This window comes from Danio rerio, chromosome 7 (genome assembly GCF_049306965.1).
Source record: "Danio rerio strain Tuebingen ecotype United States chromosome 7, GRCz12tu, whole genome shotgun sequence".
NCBI lineage: Eukaryota > Metazoa > Chordata > Actinopteri > Cypriniformes > Danionidae > Danio > Danio rerio.
The window spans coordinates 38,665,038-38,671,679 of record NC_133182.1 but is presented as its reverse complement, the minus strand read 5'-3'; the positions used below and the strand labels follow the sequence as shown (position 1 = coordinate 38,671,679).

The window sequence follows — 6,642 nt, the reverse complement described above, 5'->3', positions numbered from 1 at the left end:
TAAGAATGCAGGAGCTCTGTAAACCTTCAGTCAAGCCCAGTGTTTTTTTCTCCCCGCAGGTTCTTTAGGGGGCCTTCACCTTGAGTTCCAACGAGAGCCATTCATCATTCTGAACATGAGCTAGAGACAGAGTTTGAATTCTGCCAGACACACACACAGCTTACTCGGTCAATACTAGAACAATAGACAGCACTTTAGCTTTGTATTCAAGCAAAACTATACATTTTTTTCAAGCTCTTTGCTGCCACTAAATAGTAAATGTAATAGACATAAATTATAATGAATTTCCCAAGAACTGTGGTCAGATTAAAGAGTCATGAAACACCAAAACATTTTTTGAGCTGTTGACAGTAATTATATATATATATATATATATATATATATATATATATATATATATATATATATATATATATATATATATATATATATATAGTGCATCCAGAAAGTATTCAGAGCGCTTTACTTTTTCCACATTTATGTTACAGCCTTATTCCAAAATGGATTTAATTCATTTATTTCCTCAAAATTCTACACACCATACCCCATAGTAAAACCAGATTTTTTGAAATTGCTATCTCAAAAATCACACGTGCATAAGTATTCACAGCCTTTGCTTAATACTTTGTTGATGCACCTTTGGCAGCAATTACAGCCTCAAGTCTTTTTGAATATGATGCCACAAGCTTGGCACACATGTCTTTGGGAAGTTTTGCCCATTCCTCTTTGCAGTACCTCTCAACCTCTATCAGGTTGGAGGGGAAGCGACGGTGTACAGGCATTTTCAGATCTCTCCAGAGAGGTTCAATAGGATTTAGGTCTGGGCTCTGGCTGGGCCACTCAAGGACATTCACCAAGATGTTGTGAAGCCACTCCATTGATATTTTGGCGGTGTGCTTTGGGTCATTGTTCTGCTGGAAGATGAACCTTCACCCCAGTCTGAGGTCAAGAACACAGGTATTCAGGTTGTCTCTGTCTATTGCTGCAATCATCTTTCCCTCTATCCTGACTAGTCTTCCAGTTACTGATGCTGCCACCACCATGCTTCACTGTAGGGATGGTATTAGCCTGGTGATGAGCCTTGCCTGTTTTTCTCCAAATTTAACACCTGGCATTTACTCCAAAGAGTTCAAATTTAGCCTCATCAGACCAGAGGATTTTGCTTCTTATGGTCTGAGAGTCCTTCCTTTTGGCAAATTCCAAAACAAAGGAGTGGCTTCCGTCAGGTCACTCTACCATACAGGCCTGATTGGTAGATTGCTGCACAGATGGTTCTTTCTGTAAGGGTCTCCTCGCTCCACAGAAGAACGCTGCAGCTCAGACAGAGTAATCTTTCAGCTTTTTTCATATAAATTTTCACATTGTCATTATGGGGTATTGTGTGTAGAATTTTGAGGAAATAAATGAACTTAATCCATTTGGGAACAAGGCTGTGACATAAAAAAATTTGAAAAAAGTGAAGCGCTATGAATACTTTCCGGATGCACTGTATGTCCCACATCGCTAAAAACACTATTAGAACACATATACAGTATTTCACTAAAAAGAGAAAATTGGTAGTTTTTGTTGTTTAGAGCAAATTTGTTTCTTTCCTTTAAAGAAATTTTTAAGCTGTGTCACAGCCTTGCGATCTTTGTATAAATTCTAGTGTGGAGATTGGCTGTCTGTACCAGCCAGTACAAAGTGATGTCATTGAGTTTTCAGCACATCTGTTCATTAATTCATGAGAAACAACGAACGAGATGCAACTTTATTAATATACATGATATAGTTTTTTATGAGTTTTTACCTGTTATAATGTTCAGAGAGACGCAACGTTGTGTTGCCAATTATAATTCAAACAAGTAGTAGAAGAATTGTACAGAGACATGGGTGTTCTGCTAACACGCTAACAAATATGTTTGAAAGGAAGATATTTTTACCCAAGAGCTTTGTTTGGTTGGGGTCATGGTCCTTTAACAACAATTTAATTCAACTCAGCTCATTTTTAAGCAATCGGGCATCAAACCACCTTCTCATCACCATACTGCTGAAATGAAACTCAACAATCAGTAAACAACGGGCAGGCGTGTAATCTAAAAACAGCCCTCATCATCACAAAATTCCATTTAGGGCTGTATTTATACACACAATCAAATATTCAACATCTTTTTTTTCTGCCGTTTCAGGCAAATGTGCCACATGAATTTTAATAAGCTGTGAATAATTTACACACAATATTCTCTCCTCTTGTGGGAACTTTCACATCCCTCCTTGTTCTTCTATTTCACCCACCTCTTCATCTCTTTCATTAATCCAACCATCAATCCAATTATCCGGCTCTTGTTCTTTGTGAATTCTTCCTTGTCATTGCTTCAAAAATGTTTAAACTTTTGCATCTGTTTAAACAGATGTTTTTTGGTAGATACAGCTCTATTTGTCACACTGAACACACACATACATAAGCAGCGTTTGAGTCACACTGCTCTTCTATTACAGTCAAATCTAAAACTGAAATCTTAATTAGTGGCAACAGAGTCAGGGTTGTCCATGAAAGTGTGTGTGTGTGTGTGTGTGTGTGTGTGTGTGTGTGTGTGTGTGTGTGTGTGTGTGTGTGTGTCTTGCAGCCTTAAAAGCATGTGTGCTAAGCCCTACTAAGCAGCCTAATTTACACATGGTGGATGTGTCTGCTGGGCTAATGTGCATAAAACTGTCTGACTGCATGTCACCACGGGCCTCAGTGATTTGAGGAGAAAGCCATACAAATTCTCTCTTTGACATTACAGACAGACAACACACTTGACAATGCTCCTCTAGCCACACGTCAGGTTTAATTTATCAAGTATTTTCACATCACGAGCTCTGCAAATTGCCATATTTTGAAATCATTCAACACCGTTCCCGACTGTGCTCAGAAAGGAACACCGCACTTCACAAGTGTTTCACATAATTGCATGTGTTTAGATGTTGGGAGCAGTGAAACAGAATGATATGGGTTATTAAACCTGCCATTCTGTTACAAGCAGATTTCACAGAGTGCCTTGAGAGAAGTACAAAGTTCATTACTGACCACCGGTGATGAAGCTGATGTGGTGAAAAGATTATTGGTGACTGTTATTTTATCTCTGCTGTGATTTAAAAACACGTCTGTTTTAAAAAAAAAATCTACAAAAAACTACATATAAGCATTTAAAATAGGTGAAACGATGTAAAAAAAAATAGTTAAAATGACCTATTGACTGAAATATTTGTACATTCTTGCATAAAACGCCAAAATACGCCAAAAATTTGACTTTAAATGTGTGAATGGTATTATCACTGGATGATATCACTCGAATAGATGCAGTCAGAGCAAGTAAAATATAAATGACTCTCACAGCCATTCACACAAACACTTTTCTCCTCTACAGCCCATGCATGAAGCTCTATTTTCTTAAAAGATCCTGCACAGCATCTCATGCAATCTATCACATCACTTCAGCCTGAGAGAACACAGGAGAGAGCGAGAGACTCAAAAATAACCAAACAGAACACAACGCCTGCAACTACACTGACCCTCTTTTAGCCTCTTTCTTTAATTCTTTCACTCATTCGTTCTCTTTTTCTCTCTGTCTGTTATTATGTGTGAGACACCATTTTTTGGGATATTGTAAATGTTTACATTTCTGTCTGATTTTACATAAGTCATATTTTAATTTCTTTGCTCTCTGTTCTTTGGCATGCACACACTTTAAATACTTTATATATAAATCTAAACAATCACCCTGTAGCTCTGTACACACTCTGTCAGAGCTCTCGGGAGCTGTATAGACCCAAGTCAGCCAATCTCCTCTTTTCCTACTGTTACTATAGAGACAGCTTGGATCAGGATTGAATGAAGGAAACGTGAACTTTTCTGGTTGTACAAAACAACTCGCATGCTAAAAACAGAAAAACTCTACTGCTACCAAAAAAAAAAGAAAGCAAATTCTGATCATTTCAACTTACTAAAGTGTTTTAATTAATTTCAATTCACACATCACATCAAAACAGATGAATAAAATAAAAGTCATTAAACATGTTGCCATCAAATGTATTATATTTTACATATTATATTTGGAATGTTTATTTTTATTGAGTTTAACACATAATTAACAACATTTCATTAGGGTTTAAAGTTAGTTAGTTAAAATAAAAGTAAACCCAAGTATATGTTGATAATATATATATATAGAAACAAAATCCAAAACAATTATTTTAAATGAGCTACCTATTTCAAAAGAGAAATTTCATTATGACGTGGATGAGCCCCCATTTGTTATGCCCTGTGGCTCACAAGGACGTAACAACAGCCCAAATTATATAACATCATTTAGTAAAGAAACAGATTTAAACAATGCAAGCAAAAATATATAATTATAGCAGTCAGAAGTCAGGGGTGTTTCAGATGTAGGTGTATACAGGAATATGTAATGTAGTGTAGCAATGTTGGATGTACAAAATAATTCCATATAACAAAACAACAACAACAAAAAATGCCATTCCACAGCAGCAGCCTCCTTTAAAATGCCAGCCATGAGATTTTTAAAGCGTCCAGAGAAGTCAATGACACATGGTTCCTATAGCAATTAGATTAAGGTGGAGCCAACCCTCAATCCTAACCAGAAGGAATCCACTATGTCCTAGGACGTTGCAGGTTACATTTTAGGAACCCCTTGTGTGCAGCAGTATCACAATTTGCAATGTTAAACTCATTTTACTTGAAAAGATTTTGGTCAAGGGTGGCACAGTAGCACAGTGAGTAGCACTGTGGCCTCACAGCAAGAAGGTCGCTGGTTGAAGCCTCGGCTGGGTCAGTTGGCATTTCTGTGTTGAGTTTGCATGTTCTCCCTGTGTTCACGTGGGTTTCCTCCGGGTTCTCTGGTTTCTCCCACAAGTCCAAAGACATGGTATAGGTCAGTGGTGTCCAGCTTGGTCCTGGAGAGCTGATGTCCTGCATATTTTCAGTTCAAACCCCAATTTAACACACCTGAACCAGCTAATCAAGCTCTTCCTAGGTATACTAGACTTCCAGGCAGGTGCGTTGGAGGAAGTTGGAGCTAAACTATGCTGGACAGCGGCCCTACAGGACCGAGTTTGGACACCCCTGCTACAGGTGAATTGGGTTGGCTAAATTGTCCGTGGTGTATGTGTGTGAATGAATGTGTATGGATGTTTCCCAGTGTTGGGTTGCAGCTGGAAGGGCATCCGCTGTGTAAAACACATGCTGGATATGATGGAGGTTCATTCTGCTGTGGAAACCTCAGATTAATAAAAGGACTAAGCTGAAAAGAAAATGAATAAATGATAGAAAGAATTTTGGTCAAAATAATAAAAATTACAAATAAAATAAAAATGACGTTTGCGAGTTTAAAGTAAGCTAAAACAACCCAATTCTTTGGAGATTTTTGGGATGACAATACACATTACTTTTTTAATGTTCAATCCACTTAAATGTATTTAAGTTAACTTAATAAATTCTTGTTGTGCCAACACAAATCAATTAAGTGGAACAGCATTTTTTTTGTGTGTGTGTGTAGGAAAGTTTACAGTATGGCATGCTCATAGGTTACCCACAAATCACCTACAGTTCATCCAGTTTTCAGCCATCTGACAAGAGTATGATAAAATCTTCTAGAAGGACATATATGATTAATCAAACAGTACATGCCAAACCAGATATACTGTATACATATATGTATAAAGTACCTGTCCAGTAAGACATTTTTTTTATTATTTCTCAGCTGGACATCCCCTTATATTCACCCCCGGGGAGCCACAAATGGGCTACATGATAATGTATGAATGCACATATGTCATGTAAGTATGTGTGCATGTGTGTGTCTAAAGCAGAAACAGAAGAAAAGAAGTTCATGGTAGTTTGTTCAGTTGGCATTAAGAAAACATGCTCAAGTGTTCTGGCATGGCTCCATCCCGAAGTGTCAGAACAGTAGACTAGCACAAACAGTACAATGTCCTTTCACTGAGACTCACAAACACTTCTCCAGACACAAGGACCACTCTAAAGACCCTGAACTATAAAAACATGCTACCCACAATAACTGTGGTTACTGCTTAAAAAAATAGCTACAATGTAAACCTAACCTAGAAAATGACTCATTTATATTATATAACACAAAAATAAGTTCATTTTATTTATTTTTTACTGAAAGATGGTGTTCTCGTAACAAGTATGGTGCAAGGTACAAAATAGTACAAGTATTCAATATTTGATCAATAATTGACTAAAATGAACATCAACTGAATTAACTTAACAAATACAAAAAATGATTTGAGGAAGACTAAATAAGAAGAATAAATTCTAAAATGTTTTACTTGTATGCCAATAGTGTCTATGGCATGAAATGGATCTTACTATGTAGATTAGCTTTGCGTTCTACTTGCTTGATCTCACTTTCTTTTACCATCTTGTGCTTCTCAGTGAGGTAGTGATTAGTGATTTTCTGCATGTATTTACTCCGCATGAGTCTAGCATCTGTTCTTTCTAATTAGCCACCAGGAGACGGATGAAAAGAGAGAGAGACAAACAGAGAGAGTGAGATGAAATTGAAAGAGAAGGAGTCAGGGCTGAGGAAAGTAGAAAGAGATCATACTAGAAGGTAACAGGAAAAAAAGGTAGGAATA

At 37.2% G+C, this 6,642-nt stretch overlaps 1 protein-coding gene across 30 annotated transcripts in view; it reads right to left on the bottom strand.

The window, feature by feature from the left end:
• cep89 (centrosomal protein 89) overlaps positions 1 to 6,642 on the bottom strand; it is a 109,070-nt gene that overhangs the window by 47,624 nt on the left and 54,804 nt on the right. The window lies entirely within an intron of this gene.